Source organism: Coptis chinensis, chromosome 3, assembly GCF_015680905.1.
Source record: "Coptis chinensis isolate HL-2020 chromosome 3, ASM1568090v1, whole genome shotgun sequence".
NCBI classification, from domain to species: domain Eukaryota; kingdom Viridiplantae; phylum Streptophyta; class Magnoliopsida; order Ranunculales; family Ranunculaceae; genus Coptis; species Coptis chinensis.
In genome coordinates, this window is record NC_141458.1 from 69,367,245 (window position 1) to 69,388,902 (window position 21,658).

The 21,658-nt window shown below is 35.0% G+C and overlaps 2 long non-coding RNA genes across 2 annotated transcripts; one reads left to right on the forward strand and one right to left on the reverse strand.

Moving 5' to 3' along the window:
• Positions 1 to 2,882: 2,882 nt before the first annotated feature.
• On the reverse strand, positions 2,883 to 3,883 carry LOC147510554 (uncharacterized). The gene is made up of 3 exons (XR_015216810.1): positions 3,828 to 3,883; positions 3,616 to 3,710; positions 2,883 to 2,980 (listed from the first exon to the last, which is right to left on the reverse strand). It is a non-coding gene; the product is annotated as an uncharacterized LOC147510554 (long non-coding RNA).
• A 1,736-nt stretch (positions 3,884 to 5,619) lies between these two features.
• Positions 5,620 to 20,465, forward strand: LOC147510555 (uncharacterized). Its single transcript, XR_015218932.1, has 2 exons — positions 5,620 to 6,118; positions 20,023 to 20,465. It is a non-coding gene; the product is annotated as an uncharacterized LOC147510555 (long non-coding RNA).
• Positions 20,466 to 21,658: the final 1,193 nt, after the last annotated feature.

Consider the following 21,658-nt stretch of genomic DNA (forward strand, 5'->3'; position numbering starts at 1 on the left):
CTTTATACTACCCAGTCCTTTTCATCGCAACCAAGCATTATTCGTCTCTCAATACGTGACCAACCTCTACCGAGCATAATCACTTGAGCACCAAGAGAGCACCAAGGCGTGGCTGGCTATAAAGACACATGTAATCCCTATTTTTTTTTCACTACCTAGAAACCTTGTTTTCCATGGACAATGTATTTTAGATGATAAAAGCATCATAACTAATGTTCAAACACCAAAAAATATCGGATGTACTAAAGTATCTTGAAAAATAAAGTACAATCAAAATTTTAACAAACCAAAAGACGGCAGTTAAGTCTAGCAGACCAAAGGATAAACAGAACTTAATATAATATTTATGGGAAAAGGCAAAAAAGAAATGTCCCCAAGCGAATTAGAATTCAGCAAATACTTCCGTCCTTCACATCAGAATTCAGCTCAAATAAAGAAGGTAGTATATTTTTTCTTTTCGATGAGATAAAGAAGGTAGTATCGAATTTCAGCATAATCAGTAAAAACATTATATAACATGTCCAAAAATAGGAGAATTGCAAAGTTGGACACTGTGTATGGAGATATTGTTTGATATACAAACAAAACTGCAAAAACTTACAAACGAAGTAGGAGGTTGGTGCTTGTAATATCTGTGGAAATTACAAAAGAAATTCGTATTGAGAGAAGACAATTGAAGTAAGGGAACTTACAATGAGGAGAGATATGGATTATGGAGAAGATGTATCGGATCGCACATGCATGTTACATTGTTGAAGAACGTCTTAATTTGTAGACAACGTTTCTAGTAAAAGTGCATGTGAAACCCTTTATGACTCCATTTCTCACCAATACTTTGGTTGTGCTCCTGGACACACCTCGTGATAGTGCAACATACAGCTGACCGTGATCGAACACATGATATGGTAAATAGATTCCCACATGAGGTAATGTCTGTCATTGTGAGTTGTGACTTGTTGTGCGTCAAAAAAGAACCCCAAGCGAATTGGGAACTGTTTTCTAGTGAAGTCGAAAGGAAGATTGAGATCTTCTGATGGCTTCATTGGAATTCGATGAAGAAAAGCCGGTCTGCCAGCATGACTTCCAGCAACCTTCACCAACCAAAGTGACTCACCTACTCAAGACACAGATTTCTCAAACCTGATCAATGGCCAAAGGACATCACCTATTAGAAATCTGTTGAAAATGAAAAGAATGCATTCCAGCAAGCAACAGAAAGTGAAACACATCCTCCAAGTTGAAGATTCCATTAAAAGAAAAACAAATAGGAAACACCAAAAAAAAAAAAAAAAACATAGTTTAATTTCAAATTTAACCCAATTGAGAATTGAATCCCGAAAACTTATGTAATTTTGTCATTAATTTTTTATTCAAGTACACTACACTCGAAGAACATAGATCCAAATATAGTGTTATTCGTTTCAAAATTCATACAAACTTTAACAACCTTGCAATCGTCCAATCTCTTTAAGAAAATCCAAGGGAACAAAAGCCAACCTTTTTTCGTGCTGCGGCTATCTCGGCATTGTCACAGGGCACCTCTGCTGATTCCGCAATGATTGCCAAACTTACAATGAGTTTTCATATAAGCAAGTGTTACAGGGACCAAGGAGGAAGCACTTTCTCGATCCAACTTTTCACCCCGAACTGTGGCAACCGAAGACAATAAATATCGTGATGCGGGGAGAAAGCAGCGTAAGCATGCTATCACAGGTTAATTTTTCCTATTTGCTTATGTGATTTGTTACATTATGAATATGCATAATTAAGTATTCATCATAAACCTTGATGTGTAATAAGGGCTGAGAATTGCTACCAGCAATCTCAAGTAACTTGAGAAACAAAAGGTTCTTATGAAAAGGCCTTCTGCAGGGAGCTATGAAAAGGATCAAGCGATCCATTCTCTGGAAACAGCTGACTCTATAGAACAACTGAATGCTTCAAGAGAGAGTTTTGATGGATTTAACTGCGCACAAAGTAGTTTCGCTCCATTCTTTGGTACAGATGATGTTGCCCGTCCATGTGAGAATCTAGCTCGGTGTCCTAGGCAACGCGTCTCCTAGCCTAGTAAAGCATCAACTGGAGATCCTCCAGAGATGTATATTCCAGGCTTTGTTATTCATATTGTAGCACAAAAGGCGAGCTTTCTTCCTTAATGGAAAAGCTGGAGTACTAATGAAAGGGAGCATAATTATAGATTCTATATACCAAACAGAAAGAACTTCAAGAATATCATTGTTTCGCCATGTATGTTCCTTGATCATCTCCCTTGGAGCTAATGATGAAATAGTATTATATTCCTATAGTTTCAGTTTCATCATTTCATCCGCTTATGTAAAATGCCAACTGGTGAGGAACTTGGAGAGAACTAATCTCAACTACTAACATAATTTTTATTTGCACGTTGATATTTGCAGATGCCACTATGCCATGCCATGCCATGAAGAAAGCACTGGAAACCAGAAGAGCTCAAGTTGAAGCCAGTGAGCCTGATAAAGTCTGAATTATCTTTACTTGAATGTTGTTCAGGAAATTATCTGAATTATCCTAACTTGAATATATATAAGGAAATGTCCTAAGTTCTTTACAGTTATAGAAAGGTTCAAATGGTTAAGATGGGGTCAATTGGAATAGTACTGATTAGTTTTATATAATATTTGTGAGTCGATGGTGGTTTAGTCAAAAATTACAATCATCTCAAAACCATTTTTTCTTGTACCTTTTGTCGGTATAATTCATCTTCATGAATTCAATAATACCTACACATTTATTCTTAAGCGGTATGCACAAAGCCCTGTCTTAGGCAATACATCACGCCAGATTATGTCAAGATCTTGAACTCTTGATGAATATTATGTTAAACTGTATATTTGAAGTATGAACTAACCTTTCCATCATACTCTTTCTTGAGTAATACTTCTGGAGCAATATATGCATGGGTCCCAACAGTTGATTTTGGTTGGGAATGCAGCACTGACGACTAACAATAGTAGACAATGTCAGAAACATGGCATTACTCACCTACGATATGTAGGCAGAGGAAAGGGTAATGGTAAATGAAATGAAAGGAACAAACAAAAAATAACAACTTGTACGTCAACGATAATAAATTTTTAAACCAATCAAAAAGTATTAATAACTGCTGTGCATGTGAAACCTCTACTGAAATACCATATAGTTTGAGTAAAAATCCAACTCCACATTTCCTTTATGTGGCACATGGAAACTATCCTGAACTCATTGAGTCTGAACCTAGAACATCAAATTCATCTTATAGCCATTGTACTTGGACATTTCAACTTAAATCAAACCAAGCACCGGGTTTTAAAGTCCATGACTGCTTATTGTGCAATAAGGTCTCCAAGAGGTGTCACAAGATCCAAGAGGCTTAAATCAGAGCACAAAGGAGAGTGGACAATACCATCACCAAACATACCAGAGGATCCAGTTTCTTGTCATAGTCTGAAAGTTGGCAGGACTTTCAGTATAGATAGACAAGCCATTGCGTGTCATAAAGACATGTATACATAAATATCTATTTTTCAACATTTGTGCAACTCGCAAAATCAGATCATGGTGTTGTAATGAATTAGAACATGATACAAACTTTTGTACCTTGGAGTATCCAAAGTCACATATCTTCAATCGTGGAGCAGGGCTTCCGTCCAGAGTAGCGTGTTCTCCAACTTCAGATCACGATGGCACACTTGCTTCAATTAAAAAATTGAAACAACTACGTTAAAATTCCATATAAATCTCTCTATCAGTAATCACGCGCTCCATAATACAGTGCAAATGCAGTTTATAATTAAAAAAAACACTTTTACCATCGAATGACAATAACTAACTCCTGATATAAGCTGTTGAAAGAAGAAACGGGCCCGCAAACGGAATAAGGGAAAAAAAGAAATCAACAATGAATGCACGCATTAATGGGGTGGTAAAGTGAAAATGTAGACCACCAACCTCATCTTCACCGGGTTTAACCGGCATTACATAAACGCCGAGAAGCTCTCCACCGACGATATTCCATTACAATAGCTAGATGGGTCGGTGTTAATACAACCTTGAGTGCATTCAAAGCATCAAACAAAAAAAAAAAAACTTCGGTTTTTCATTCCTTCCAATATACTCTCGAAATAAATAATTTCATACCAACCTCTTTGAATCTAATGATATTAGGATGCCTCAATGACCTATGATTAATAATCTCCCTTTGGACATTTTCATCTATCTGTAATAGGTTAAGAAACAAAAAGGCCTACCTGAATTGTCTTGACTGAAGGCTTGGTTGAAGGTTTGGTTGAGACGTCCGATTATTTGTGGGAGAACTGAATTGGAAGAGAGAGAATGAAATTAAAGAGAATGAATGAAATTAAAGGGAAATTAAAGGCTTGGTTGAAGGCTTGGTTTTCTGTTTGCAAAAGAGAGGGGGAGCCGTAAAGTCAATGTATTTAAAGAGGTTGGTATGAAATTAGACCATAATTAATGGTAATTGAAGTGGGTATTAATGGTGTAATTGAAGTGGGTATTAATGGTAGTTAAGTGGCAAAAACCGCGTACATGTCAATATAGAGGCGTGGATTTGGTTTTTGCCCTTAATTTACATAAAACTCCTTTGTCTGTGTGTTGTAATGGAAGGGTATAAATGGAAATACAAAAATAAATGACGAAATAGTCCTTTTTAAAGACATTGAATAATATTTTTTTGTATTAAATTAGGGGAATTAGGCGGTAGAAAAAAGGCTGGTCTAATTTAAAAGGCCAGGTTAATTATGGTGTATTTTACTAATAGAGATAAGAGTTTTCTGATGCCCTCTTTATATCATGATTTTTTATAATTTTTTCGATAAGACTTTTTATGTCATGCATTAGTGGTTGAATTGGGACTGTCTTATTACTATAATAAAACTCACATATATTTGGAACTTGGAAAATTGGTGTGTCGACACCATAAGCTTTATATGCATAGTGTAATGACACTAATGTTGGGCCTTGTGACTAGCCATGTGCATTTCAGTTTCTTTGTCCCTTGCTTAAAATAGTAACAAGAATTCTCTGTCTAAGAACCAGTGTTTGCATGACTCAACTAGTAAGTAATATTGATTGCTTTGCTATTCTACAATTGAATTTTAGGAGGGTGTGGTGGGTGTTGGGAGGGTTATTAAGAATGGGTATAGGCATGGCTTCATTGTCAAATATAATTAAAATAATTTTATGCCTTAGAGCCAAGCTCGTAGAGTCTTAGTCTATGGTTTTCCAGTTTCCATCATCACTCACAAACTAATGCTTGCTAGTATAACTGTTGCTCTTCTTTCAATACTTTGTTGTCTCTTGGCAGTGAACCTATTTCAACTAATTTTTTTTGTAAGAATGATTAGATATAGTTCCATGAGTTGGTCGCTTTTTTGCATACTATATTTTTTTGGTCTTTAAGAGCGTCAGGTGCTTGGTTCTTGAGTCAGCTATTTTTTTTCATTGTTTGGATCATTCAACCTCTACTAATTTAGAATGTCTATATGTTTCAGTTTGAGTTGGATTAGTTTCGAACTCAATATTTTCAAGTAATTAACTTAATTTCTACATTAGTTTTCAATCAATACTTGTATTCATAAACTTTAAACTTTATTGTCTCTTGTAAATGACGGTTTTTTTGGCATTAATTAGTCTTGGACATAGAGAATAAGGAAATTGCTATTTACATGAAATCACTAAGTGTCTTGCACTTATACATCACTTATCTGATCGTGATCTCTATTCGGCCTAGTCTTATATATTTATGTATATATTGCTTGCATTTATTGTTCCTATCTTGAGTAACCATTTATATTTGGTAGGTGGGTTGTTAGTGAAATGACCCAACTCATTTATCATGGACCTGACTCTGGGCAAGGCTTTGCAATATCTAACTTGACCCTTAATGGCCTACTTAATTGAGCCCACCTATGAATACAACTACCCATTTTTTCATTCCCTTCCCTAAAACTTAAGATTGAAAAGAATAAAAGGGAGAGAGACCTAGGGTGTACATGTGATGGAGCGACAATCAAGGGATAGCAAAATTGGGGTTTGGAGAAGATTACACAAGGAGCTAGCTATATTTCATTTTTAATTTGAGGTAAGTAATTCTGCCTTATTTCTTACTAGTCTAAGTGAATGATAATATTTGGTTTGAGTAGAAATACTATTATGTGAAATCCGAAGTTGTTCGCATGCATATGGGTTATAGTTATATTCTTTTTTGCTATTGAAATTGAATAATTTTATATCAATGTTTAATTACTTATCATGTGAGTGTTGTGAGCCGATGGAGATGCGAACTTGGACTATGAGAAGGTACATTCTTAAGTGAACTTTGTGGTGAGTAATCTAAATGGGACATGCACTCTTTTATTTTTGGATAAAGCTTAATATAATAGCTCAATTGAAATTTGAAATGCTTGTTGTGTGCTTTATAGCGAGATCAGTACTCACAAAGTTAACGTCATACTTGACGAACAAATATGGAGTTGTGGGTGCTGAATTTTATTGTTGGGTTTATTGAATGTTTGGACAACCATAATGAGTTGACATTTAAACTTCCTTAGTTTGCTTAGTAGCTCTAATTCTGTTTTCTGCAAAGTTTACTGTTGTAGTTATTATTAAGCGTCGTAACCAAATTATGCACTCTAGAATATATCATTGGCTTGGTACTGTTAGTATTGGAATTTTGTAGTTTGGTGGTTGTGTTGTTTTTGAAGTTTTTAGTGTCGTCGTATGGAGCTCTATTGAGCATGTTGACTCCTTTGGAGAGTATAGAGCTCTATTGAGCGCATTGACTCCTTTGGAGCGTACGGACCTCTATTGAGCATGTTGACTCCTCGGGAGGGTATGGAGCTCTATTGAATGTGTTGACTCTTCTAGAGCGTATGGAGCTCTATTGAGCGTGTTGACTCTTATGGAGCGTATGAAGTTCTATTGAGTGCATTGACTCATTTGGAGCATATAGAACTATATTGAATGTATTGACTCCTTGGAGCGTAATTGACCCTTTAGGGTGTATATTGACTTATATTAGCGTTGGACTATGAGTGTTTTAATATTTGGGGATATATCTTTAGAGGTTGGATAAGTTTATATTTTATATAATTAGAAGGCTATTGATGGTATTGTCGTCTTAGATGTATTTGCTTTGTAATAGGAATGTTCCTTAGCTTAGTTCTCCCTTTGAGTTTGCTTTAATGTGCTATATCTTATTTTATTTTATTTTATTTTATTAATTTTTAGTTTGAGATTTGGTTGTACATACACTCTCCTTTCACTTATTTAGTGGGTTGTTGGGTAGTTCTTCTTTGCTAGGCGCGTGGTTTTTATGCCCTTACAGATTCTGCAGGATAGCGTTGGTTGAGTGAACGGAGACGCAACTAGAGTCTATGAATATTAACTTAATATATATATATATATATATATATATATATATATATATATATATATATATATATATATAATGAATTGGTGTATATCTACTCTTCATGGATTATATCTCTACAAAAAATTAGCTCAATCCAATATGTGGAACTTTGTCAAACACTTGGTGTTTAAGTTTGCAATTTTATTTAACGGTCTAGAAATAATTTTAAGTTTGACTCATTTAGAAATATCGAATTGAGCTAATTTTTTGTAGATATATAATCAAGGGAAAAGTAGATTATATCTACAAAAATCATACACTAATTCATTGTTGAAATGCATTTTTTTTGATAGGATGTACAATAAGGATGTCACAGTTAGGATGTCACCCTAGCCAAACCAGATAAATCATATATATATATATATATATATATATATATATATATATATATATATATATATATATATATATCCCCCGGCTCCTAAAAGGACCTTAAATAAGTACCAAATCTAAAGCACCCACAACTTCACCTACAAAATGATTTAAACCCTAATCTTTTGTGCATATGATCTACTAACCATAAAGAACATCTCTACAAAAATTCAATTCATTTGCTATCCTCTAACTTAGATAAAATTGTTTTCCACTTTTGAATATATATATAAAGGTCCAGAAATGTCTAGTTTTTGCATTCATCTTTTGCCAGTGTTAAAAATTGTCAAACGAGTTGAATTTTTGTAGAGATGTTTTTTATAGTTAGCAGATTATATGCACAAAAGATTAGGGTTTAAATCATTTTGTAGGTGAAGTTGTGAGTGTTTTAGATTTAGTACTTATTTAAGGTCTTTTTAGGAGTCGGTATATATATATATATATATATATATATATATATATGTCTAGAGTGCCACTCTTATAGTGATACTCTAATCTCACACTTTTCCTAGTCCCTCCGATTTCATCCTGATCTAACAGCTAAAATGATTTTGCCCAAATAAAAAACAAGTGGGGGTATAATCGTCATTTCTTACACAAATTAGATTTTGGAAGCAAAACCCACGCCTCTTTCTTCTTCCTCACTACCTCATTCTCTACTGACCTAACCCCCCTCTTCTTGCTATTCTCCTCAACAATGAACACGATCTGATGAAAAGAAATAGTTTTGTTGATGTTAAACCCACTACTCACCTCTAAAATCTTAGCCCCATTTTTCTACTACTTGGCCACAGCATTATCAGTTTCTAATGGTGGAAGCCAAGCAGAGAGACATCCTCACATGTACAGAAGCTCAACTGAGCGACAGAAAGCTCTGAATTCATGTCCACGAGACTTTTAAGCCTAAGTAAAACACTTTCTAAGCCTAAGTTCGAGACTTTTTTTCGCCTAGGTTCGATTTCTTTTGACATCATTTTGAGTGAATTAGTTTGTACTATTTTTTTTTTTTATGATTCTAGTTTGAATTGGGTGGTTAATGTATCAATGAAATTGTGTCCGAACCACTAGAGTTGTATTGGTCATCTCGACATGGAACTATCCTATCTCAGATGTAGCAATCATTGAAATCTTACTTACGTAATGCGCTTCTATATGTATGATCAGATCGACTTAAGTGCCTATCAATATTTAGCAATCCTTGAATGTATACAAATAATTATGTGCTCTTGATTTAAGTTATTCGTGTTTTATCTTTAGTTCCTAATGATATTGTTCCATTTTTGTCACTTCACTTCGTTCATAAAAAGCGGGGATTCATTTCCTTTATATGTTTATGAATAATCAATAAGTTCAAATAGAATGTATATGGTTAACTTTTTATCATTCCCTTTGCTTACCCCCTGGTAGGTGTTCTTTGAACTATCTAGGAAAATGCGGTTAAGCTCATTTGCCTCATCTTTCAACCAAAAGTTCCTTCATCTCCCTTTCTTTTGATTTTGTTCTTTACTGTTGGGAAAAATTATTTAACTTCGTGGCTAAACCATTATATCCTAATTCGATCAACTCTTCTTCATTTTTTCCCATTATATTTGCCCGAATTTGAGTTTGTAGTTTTTGCTAGATATTAAGGGTTCTTGCTCATTGCGAACGTCTTTTCTAATTTGGAACTCATTCATTTCATTTTTTCGGTTAGACATGAAAGTGTTTGGGCCTTTCGAAGTGGTGGTCTACTAGCTTGTGCTCTTCTGTCAAGTTGCAAACGGCGTGGGTAGCATTCGAACCGTTGCTTCCTTATTGGTCATAGGCTATTGATACTTCAGTTTTTTTGTTTGTTCTTGGTGAGGTGTTTAATAGCATTTTCTGATTTTACAACTTCCCAGGATCAAGGGCACCACCTCGGTTGAAATTAAGGCCCGGTCTCAATTGGTATTTGAAGTATTGGTGCGGTGCTCATATTTTCGTGGGACAAAACCGGTGGTGTTAGGTTGTCGTCCATTAATTCCAAGCCCCGAGCACTACCGGGTTGTAAAAGTTGATGTATCTAATGTTATTACTCATTAGCGAAAAGTCGTGTTTCTTATAATATTGTAGTGAATATGAAGTCCCTTTTTTTTTGGTAAGCCATTTAAGCGAGGCATGGATGTGCTTGAATTGAAGAATGTAGGATCTGTTCATGTAAAAGTAATTGATTATACTTTTATCAAATTTGTCTCTTTTTATTTGCCTAGTATTTTTTTGTCTTTCATATTTCTAGTACAAGGAAACAATGTGAATTGAGAAACAAAGTTCATTGCAATCTGCTTTTACACAGAGGCCAGCATGCCAAAAAGAAGCCTATGCCCTAACAAGGCATCTTGTGATGTTCCTTAGCTTCCAAACAATATGACTATGTTAGAAGAATCTAGCTTTGTGGAATTTTTAAATTTGATGAGAAGTAGGCTTTTGGGATCAGACGTGTGTACTAAAGAGGGGGCAAGTAAATTAGGCTTTTGTGCTAGTGGGAAGTGTTGGAATAGCAAGCAAGTACTGCTTTTTTTTTTCTAACTTTTGAGAAGCCGTACATTGCAGCTATACATTGCTTAGTAATAGAAGTTTATGCAGTTCCTTAAAGCTCAGGGAATTGCACATCAAAATTCTAGAATGAGCAGGATAGACAAATTTAACTTCTTTGGGTTCTCGGCAAGTTCATCTAGCTAGAGCATCCCATCTTATAATTCTGACTCCTGACAAAACACACTCCTGACATAACAAAACTCTGACATGCATACCAAACTTACACTAACACTATAACAAACTCTGACATGTAGGCCTAATGTATAAACTATAACTCCTGACATAGTTTATGACTATAACGTTGACTATTTCTTGCGAAATTTTGTTGTTATATCGAACCTTATGAACTTGCAAAAAAATGGCGTGTCTGTTTGGACTTTGTCCCAAACGGCATGGCCACACCGTTTGGACTTAGTCCCAAACTGCATGGCCACACCGTTTGGTACTAAGGCCAAACGGCATGGCCATACCGCTTTTGGACTTAGTCCCAAATGCATGGCCACACCGTTTGGTACTAAGGCCAAACGGCATGGCCACACCGTTTGGGACAAAGTCCAAACAGACACATTTGATTGTTGAAGGTGTTTGATAGTTTTGTAACATACATTGAGCAATCAAATTATTGGAATCCATTCCAAGGGGAAAATAAGTTATCCCCAAGGTCGATTAGTTTTTCGGTTTCTTCCATTTTGCAAAATATTTGACTTATTTGTGATTGTTATTTGCATTTTGTTAGTTAAAATAGTTAAGAGAACTTTGTTTTCTCGATCATGTTGAACGATTTATTCCTGGGGGATGCCAAGTCTTGTGGAAGGGAGTGTAATTAATAGCGAGGGTAGGATTCAAGGTGCGATAGCAATAGCTAGAACCAATTTATACACTCTTTGATTCCTTTTGCCTCACAACTTTGCCCGAGAAAAATTGAGTTGCCTCACAAATACACCAAGACAAGCCAAAAGAGTGAAAATAACTAAATAAGCCACTTATAGTTCGGTACCGCTTATAGTTTTATATCGAAGGCACAGTTGATACATGAAATTCATAATATATGAAATTTCTATTTCACCCCGAAAGTATAAATAAGTACTGACCACAAGACAAATACATGAAAAACTTCACTCATCAACCTTATTTATAATCAAGCACAATTGGAATTGTACTTCAATGATCCCAAGTGACTATCCTTGTAGCAAAGAAGGTAGCTACTAGTTGTATCTACGAGGGATCGGCGCCATGCATGTTCTCGGTTTTCTTAAATGCGTTGATTTGCCGAGGGCCACATCATAGTAGGACTTGCAATACCTCCGTCATTGAAGGTCGCTTTGAAGGTAAAGCACGTGTACATATGATCCCTAGTCCAAGACCAAACTCATTTCATGCAAATAACATGGATCCCCGATCTCCTCGCCCGGGGCATTAGTTATAGATTTTTCCTCATTAAAGTGGACGCCATGCCCATTAGGCAAGACTTATGTGCTCATCTCCATCATTAGGTTCCTTTCTCGTAGTCAATTCTAGGAGTACTACCCCAAAACTGTATACATCGATCTTTTCATTCACCTTGGTTGTGTAAGTGTACTCTGAAATTCAATCAACCAACCGCAGCTTTTAGCCGATTTTCCAACTTTAAGTATGTTATAAAATATAGAAATGTACTCAAATAAGACTCACCGGGCGAATGTATCCGTAAGAGCACGCTACGAGACATTGTATCCGACTCCCCATGCTTAACCAACATCTTTGCCAATCCAAAGTCTGCAATCGTAGCATTAAAGTTGGCATCCAACAAGATATTGCTCGATTTCACATCACAATGAATGATGGATGAGAGCATCCATGATGCATGTAGCAAAGACCTTGAGCAACTCCTAATCTGCGATATGCAACCTTGTAGGCTAATCCAAGAGAACATGGTTAACTGAATCTGAAAATATTGATTCTCTCTTTCTTTTGTGTAACCATCGGTCTAAGCCGCTATTCACCATGTATTCATAAACAAGAAGTACTTGAGCTCTCACAAGAAATACAAAGAAAAACAGTTTTACTATGTTTGAGTGAAGAATTGTTCCCAATATCCGGACCTCTGCTTGAAATTCTTTCTCCAAGATGTTGTCCAACTTCCCATTGTTCCATATCCTTTTTACCGCAATGAATTCAGAATTGTAGATCTGGTTTTTTTTCTTTTTGTTTTGAGAAGATGAAAAGAAAAAGACGCTTTTACCCCCACTTTGTTGTTTGAAATTAGGAGTGTTAGATCTTTTTGAGACTTGGATTAGATCGGACGGTTTGAGGAGGAGTGTGAGATAAGAGTGTCACTATAAGAGTGGCACTCTAGACAAACCGTATATATATATATATATATATATTTAAATGCTATATTAACACCCCTAAATGACACCTTGAATTGACACTCCTACTAAACACAATGATTTAATAGCCGATTTTTGGTAGATATGATCTCCCCTCTATGGATATAATTTCCAAAAAAAAATTAGCTTATTTCAATGTGTAACCTTGTCAAAATTTGTGTTGAAGTTTGCAATTTTTTTAACGGTCTATATCTTTTCCGTTTTGTAAATAAATTTGACAAGGCTACAGATATCGAAATGAATTGAAATTTTGTAGACATGATCCACATAGTAAGAGAGTCATCTTCATAAAAATCAACCATTAATTCATTGTAGAAGTGTACATTTTGGTAGGGGTGTCAATTCAAGGTGTCAATATATTCTAACCTATATATATATATATATATATAGAACAGATTTCGTTTACGGCACTTTTTATACCATAGTTTATACCACATCCTCCTACAAAATGAGTTAAGGGCTAATAATTTGTGGATATGATCTACTATTCATAGATAGCATCTACACAAAAATTCATCTAATTTAGAAATCTCTAACCTAGTTAAAAATCATTGTCAACTTTGAATTTTTTTTAACGGCTCAGATTATTAGATTTTGCAATTATCTTTAGACATAGTTAAACATTATCAAATGAGTTGAAATTTTATAGAGGTGATCTTTATGGTTAGTTAAACACATCCACAAAAAACTAGGTTATAATTCGCGTTGTAGGTGAAGTTGTGGGGCATGGTATAAACTATGGTATAAAAAATATGGTAAACGGAACCTGCTCGTGTATATATATATATATATTGGAAAATTATGAGATATGTGCCACTTGTTAAAGATATAACTAGTGATCCTTTGAGATCTATAGGACTTGGAATTTTTATTTTTATCTTAGTTTATTATGATGATTTCATTCACTATAACTTGGTACTTGGGTTGATTTGGCGTTAGTCGAGACGCCTAGATATTTACTTTGGTGTTCCAAGTCTTTATGTTTTAGTGTCTAACTGGGATAAAGGACTCGGGACGTCGCCGTTAGGGTGTTAAGTGTGTAAGGAGGCAGAAAGGAATTTGAGTACCACTTTCTCTAAAACCTTTATCAGGTTATCAAGTTGGTAAACATCTATTTAATACCTTAAAATTATCGTATGCACTCAACTATTAATCTTTATCTACATATTTGTTTAATATGTTACAGAAAAAAGATAGTCCGACTGGTAAGGTTTCATGGACACAAGGATATGTGGCCACCCATACGAGGAGAGATGGCAGTTGCATCAACACTTAAATGAGGCAATCTCTTGTAAGAAAAAACGAGACATATTTGTATAGCTATTGCTTATGTTTGTATGACCAGGACTAGATATTACGTACTTAAGAAATGGTGACTTTGATTTCTTTTGTAAGAGGAAATTAACAGGTTTGTTGGCATAGAGCTTGACATAGTGGAAAGGGATCTTGACAATGATCTCGTTGCTTTGATGTGATGCTTCTTCCCATCTTGTTTTTTGTTTTGCTACTGGGTTTTGTTCAAAGTTCTAGCTAAACTTTTGTTTGCTTAATAGGTTATTGGTCGTGATAGAAGGGGCCATGTTTGCGGTCTAGGTAGTGGTGTGACAAAGACTTTACCATGCTTCAGCTACTTATAAGGAGATTGCTCAACGAGAGAAGAGAGCATGTGAAAGCAGTAAGTCAGGTTATGAGGCGATCACGGCTAGACTTGATAAAGCAGACAAGGCTCGCAAAATACTTGAGGATAGGGGTGCAAACAGATAGGTTCGGATTCGGATATGACTGTATCTGAATCCGAAAATTTATACCAATATCCGAATCCGACAGATATTAAAAAAATTATCCGAATCCGATTTCGGAGATATCGGGTAATATCCGATCCGATCCGAAAATTAATATTAATTAAAATTTTATTTTCTTTAAATAATTCATTTTACTACTATAAAAACTATTATAAATATATATATTTGTCATTTATTATTATTACTAGGGTATGCCCGTGCCGTACGGCACTGATAGAGTCGCCTGCGACGCTAACTCTATAGAAGCAGCCTGAACTTGAACACACACACACATAACACTAAACACACATATCGTTCAATAGAAATCCTTATACCTAACTATATTATCTAAAAGTATAAATTTTCCCTCTTGAAAGTAGTGAACTACAATTAACTTGAAAAACACCATATGGATCACTATCCACCTAAAAGTGAGCAACAACAAAGTAGGTAACCAAACAGTTTCAATAATAGTACATTTTGTTTCAAGAACACAAACGATTGTACATAAATGAGGGTAACAAAATATTTGAAATGAACTCGGGTTTATCATCTGAGTCCTGATACATTGTAATAAGTATGGCCAGAAAGTTCTCTGTAGTTAGAGCAGAATCAAACAATGTTAACCTAGAAAGTAACTGAGCTGGTTGTAATTCTACTTATGCTTCAGTTTATTTATGCTACTTTTCCTTTTTATCAGTTGTACCTAGCGTGTCAGCAATCTATATTTCGGTCTTGCGGCCACCCAAACTCTTCCAAAAATGCTAAAACTACTCCGTTTGTCCATCCAAAGCCAGTCTGCATATAGGTACACCAGAAACACATAAGAATTGAGATCACCCCACACATCATTGTGCGTGATTGCTCTTGATTCAAGGGAAATTATCTATTACAGAAATAGGATTAACGGTTATTTTGTTTTGCGTATAATTAATCACAATTTTAAATATTTGCAAATAGACTATGTAACTTACTTGAGGTATGTATTCACCACCCCTTCCAACTGCTCCACACGATTCCACATCGTATTTTTCATGCATTGTGCCTGTTTTCTTGTAAGGTGCATAGTTTGTTTTAAGCCATTTCACAGCAATATCCTCTGCCATGGATCTTGCGTCTTACGAACTGGACTGGCAAGACCTTCAACAATCATGTGTTGCGGTGGAGCCCAACCATTTGGAAAGTCCCTATTCGGTTCCATTTTTCAGTCGGGGATATGAACCAAAGGAAAACGGACGATATATGAGTTATCATGAACCTAAATAACTTCCCTCGGTCTTTGTAAAACTTGAAAAATAATGGAAAAGTTACTAACCATTGCTGTCCGAATTTGATAAAGAAGTTGCAATTCCATTTTGCACAAAGCGGACTGATCTTTGAAGACTTTCCATAACTCGCTTCACGGTAATATTGTGCGTAAATATCCAATTCACGAAGTTATCACAAGAAAATATACTTCTCGAAGTATGATAATGATATAAAATTTGACTTATCAAAATTAAGTTATAATTAAAGTAAATATGGAGAAACGAATCTATGGAAGTAGCAAAGTTCTTAAAAATGTATGTAGTAAGCTACTTACGGGAGCAACTACAAATGCACCAATCTTCTTGTAAGACACCATGTCTTTTGAAACCTCGTTAATAGGAGCTTTAGATTTACAGCATTTCTGGAGAATCATAAATATCAATTTAGTAATATGCAGTGATAATTATAGGCTAAAACCCAAGATGCGGTATACAACCAACGTGGTACAAATTAGGCATTCGCTAAACCGGTTTGTGGAAAGAATACAGCTTACCCTTTTCTCCATCCACAAAATATGAGATCGCATTTGAGCTATGATTTTATATCCTTGTGGTGTTCTGGCTCAACCAAAACCTACAAACAGATTTGGCCTATTATATTAGTTAATTACCGAAGTGCACTACATAAAATTCATCGAGAAATAGTGAATCTGTTAAGGTGGGGATCAATCCCAAGACCTTGGGCCCAACCTCCAACCTCCCAAGGCTTGACCAAGAAGGCAACTTCAATGAATCATGTTAATAATTGACATCCGCACCTAAAATTTTCCACAACAGATGCAAGAGAGTCGGGTTCGAACTAATAAAGTAAATATCATACCCCCAGCAAAGCCTCACAATCTTTCCAAGCAAAGTAAAAAGATAGGATTTGTGTGTGCATGATTTTTGACATAGTAAAATTCGTCCACCTCACCAGAAAAGAAAAAAAAAATATCAATACAAATATTTATAGACATCTAGAACTTCCAGAGTGATATCATTCTTGAACAAACCAACAGTGCACATAATTGTGTTCGAAAGTTCTGTGTGTGTGTGTTGGGGGGGAGGAGATCCCTGAAGCACAATGACGGACTTTTATCAAGACTTGCAGCTAACTCAAATGGACACTACAAAACCATATACACAAGGGAAAAATCAGTTCCCTCACATTTTGACCTAGGATTACGCCTTATGTTAACATAATTATCCATATACTTCATATTGTGCCATTTTGTTAACAAGAAAGATTTATGAAGCTACTTAGCTATATACGTTGCATCTTTTCTTGCAGTCCCTTAAATCTACAAGCTTAGTTACTTAAAGCTCCAAAAATATTGGAATCTCCACAAACATTAGACTCTACAAAAGCATTTACACTTCTGGTCCAACTTTCTCAAATTTTCTACCAGTCTTTTGAAAAGGATTGGAGCCAAGCCAGATTTATAGTTCCATTGAATGGTGGAATGGGGTTTAGCAAAAGGATAGCTGAAATTGCACAAAGATTCAAATTTGGAAGCGGCAATAGCGACTTATGGCTCTAATAATCTGGTATGGTCGCAAGGAGGATAAACAGAGGTGGAATATGTTCAAGACCAACAACCCTATTACTACTATATGTAGAGATTGAGATAAGTAAAATCTCAACAGATTGCGCTAATCAAACTACAAATAAGAATTTGGAAGGTATGCAGTCACGTGTGCGGGGGATGGCTAGGTTCCAGGGAGAGCCTAGAGCCTAGGCTATCACCAAGCACACACCCCCTTTCTATCACAACTAAATTTTATATTTTCCTTTGTATAAGCTGTAATCGTGCAAAAAAATATATATATAGAGAAACATTTTGATGCATATGACAAATAAAATTAAGTAGGTAATTATGCATTTTCCTTTATTCATGAATCCATTAGTCAAACAAAACTACATATTACATATGAGAGCTTACAGTTCTAGAAATTTTGAATAAGGCTCAGAAATCAATGTTACCAATCACAACTGCATCGAAGAGGAGTTAGATTCACATAGATCACATGGAAAGTAGCTATATCATTTATCTACTTCGGCAAACCAGTTTTAGCATTGAGAAGTGCTGACTTGCATTAGCAAACAACGTTGAGAAGTAGCTAACATCACCCCTGAACTTCTGGGAGGGAATGTTAGGGTAGATGATGGAAGGAAACGATGATGGCGGCGGTTAGGGCAGATGTTGGAAACAATTCTTGATGTTTTTTTACTCTAAATGAGAGAAGAAGAGATATGGTAGAACCACAATTAACTTAGAAATGCAGCACACCACCTAGATGAATTTGAAAGTGCCATGTCACAACTTAGAAAAGACAATGGTAACCACTGGATGGAGGCCCTGCGGGCCCCACACCATTGTGTTTTATTAGATAGATTATTTTGTTCTTATAGTTTTATAGTATTAGCTTATGGTTTTATATAATATTTTATAGAATAATAAATAAATAAATAAATTATATATAATAACTATTAATTTTTTAAATTTGATCGGATATTTTCGGATGCAGATATGGCAATATCCGAATCCGTATCTAAAACCAGTTCGGACATAAAAAATTATCCGAATCTGAATTCAATATCTGAAATTTTCAGATAATATCCAATTTTTCAAATACGAATTCGAATCGGATTCAAATATTTAGATATCCACTTGCACTCCTACTTGAGGATGAAGTCGCAAACCTTAAAAGACAATCTTCAAGGCTTCGAAATGTATCTTAGGTAATAATTTGTTAATTTATGTCTAGACTAAGATTATGAACAGAGTACATGTGTAGTTAGTATTGCTTGAGGCTCTTGACACTGCTCGTATTGCTCAATATATATATGTATAACTATGTTAAGGCTCTTGAGGCTGCTCGTATTGCTTGTAACTAGTATATGACTAAGTTTGTTGGGGAAGATGCTTTTCATTTGAGAGTCAGAGTGCACCCTTTCCATGTTTTGAGGATTTACAAGATGCTTTCGTGTGTTGAAGCTGATAGACCCCAGACTGGGATGAGAAGTGCTTTTCGTAAGCCACTAAGGACATGTGCTAGGGTCTGTATCGGACAGGTTCTTTAAGTGCGATGCAAGGATGGTAACAGATTATGTACTTAGGTCTATTTGTTGCATGCTCTCTGTTTGTTGCGAGTAGCTATAATTTAGGTACTCATGTTTTACTTAGGAGAGCCTTTTCATACATCTTTTATCAATTCAAATGAAAAGAAAAGGAAACTTTAGTTTTAATCTTTTTCAGTGCATTATGGTGCCTTGTTATTTATTATTTAGGGGCTGAATTTTCATTGCACTTAATTCTTGACCTCTATAAATGTTTTTACTTGTTGCTTTTCTATTTTATTATAACTATTACCTTGTTGTTGTGTAAAATCTCGTGTGCTCTCACAAGACATTTTTTCCCATTGATGTCCTCTTTGATTTATTAATTTGTTCATTGAGGTTTTTTCTTCTTGTTCATAGTGGTTTGCAAAATCTAAATCTTAACTGATCTATGCAGTGGTTATATATTATTGCCTATTACAAGTACTTTGGTTTCTACTGTAAGCATGGCTTGATACTATATAATAATATATACAGTATGTGTGTTTTTATACCTGTAATTAATTAGAGCATTAGGCACAACTTAGACTATTTATTTTGTCAATCTAAGTTTTTCATAAATTGTTATTGCATGTTTAACTTTTTACAACAGCTAGGACGTAGGATAACTGTGAGTGCGCTAAAGTTCATAGAAGACCTTGTGAGTGCGCTAAAGGTCACAGAAGACCTTGTTCCAATAATAGAGGCCTTCACATATAGTAAACCGTGTAAGTGGTTGGTCACTGGAGACTTATTGGTAGAATGTATATAGTATTGCTTTATAAGCTAAGTATTAGCTAGGTTCTCCGTCATAGCTTTCGTAATAAGTACTATTTAAGTTTTTTTTAAGTAGACTTATATTGATTGTTATAAGATCTATGGTATGAAAAGTTGTACTGTACTAGCTTTTTTTTAGGTTTTCTGTCCACATCCTATAGCTATGTTGATTTTTTTTTGTTTAGGTATTGCTATATGTTTGATTTTATTTTTTCGAGGGATATGATTTTAGGAACAACAAACTTGGGTGCTTTTGGTTTTTGTGTTCAATAGGCTATTTTAAAGTCTCTTCATCTATATTTATTCTATTTTTTTTTTTTTTTTTTTAATTTAGGAAATACAACAATCCCCAGTTTGTGCTGATTCACGCGATATCCGACCTCAATCTACAACTTGTCATTTGAAGAGTTTCATAACAAAGACTGTGGTTGCACTTAGAGAAGTCTGCACCTATTTAACGACACCTCCAAATTCGTATAATGTCCAAATCGATGAGATACTTGATGATTTTGCACCGTTGTACGAACGAGATGGAAGACTTGGAGATATTGTGCTTGGTGACATAATCACTTGGCTAAAAAATTACATGATTTTTCACTAATGAAGCTTATAGATATGTTGTGAATCAACAAAAATATATCTTCTCTTGGCATGCCTTAACTTGTAAATCCAAGTAAAGGTTATATATTTTGATGTTTAGGTAGTATTTACTACCTAGCCGTTGAGTGCTTGTCTTGTAACAATTCAAGAGTTTAAATATTTTGGTATCTTGTCAGACTTCAAGTGCTTAACTGCTTATTGTATATGGTATTGCAGTGTTACTGTATATATTTTGGAATAATATAAAGAAGTTTTGCTATTTCAGTTTCTTATGGTTTCTTAATTACAGTGCAGTTTAAATTTAAATTATTTGGTTAGCAAATCAAATCATATTATTAAAGTTGCACGTGGATTTTCTTTCCCAATACTCAACTGATACGAACCGTCTATAATAGAAATTCTCATTACTTAGATGGAGCAGAACGCAATTGTAGATAGTTTGAAGCAGTTGTTTTGACCATTAAAGGACAGCCCTTAACCGTCCACAAATTTTAGTAATCGATGGCTGTTAGCTGTCCTTTTATTTTAAATCTTTGACTGCTCCTAACCGTCCAGAACAAAATCGACGGTAATTTTTACGACAGCCTATGAGACAGTCAGTAACTGTCGAAATAGTGGAATCTCGACAGATATGAGCCGTCTTAAATCAACTGCTATGACATAGTGTGGTGCGTCCGTCAAACCAAACGGCATTACCAAGCATAGTACAAAATATCTCGATATATCACGATATTTGGGGATATATATCCGGATTTCTGAGAAAGATATATAAATATCACGATATGTTCAGAGATATATACAACTGCAAATATCGGTGATATTTCAACGATATTTGTAATATTTGGAGATATTTTGCGATATTTGGAGATATTTTGCAATATTTTGTATATAAAACAATTTTATCTAATATTTACCATTATATTTCAAATAAATATAAATAATGTATCATGATATATCAAAAAATATCCATAATATCCACGATATTTGTTGATATTTTAGATATATCAACGATATTTACATGTGAAACAATGTCAAATATCTCCAAAGAGAAGGATATATCCACGATACATATTTAGAAATTAAATATCAATAAATACTTATGTCCTGATATTTTGTACTATGTTACCAAGTACTCATACAACCCATACCCTGTCAAGAAGGCTGTTTTTGCAATATCTTCTTTTCTAAAAAGGAGCTGATGAAATCCCAATCTAAGATCAATCTTAGAAAAAACTTTAGCACCTCTCAATTGATCAAGTAACTCGTCAATCCTGGGCAAAGGACTTTTGTTGCGAATAGTCACATTATTTAAGGCTCTATAATCAACACATAATCTGAGGGTGCCATCCTTCTTTTTAACAAACGACACT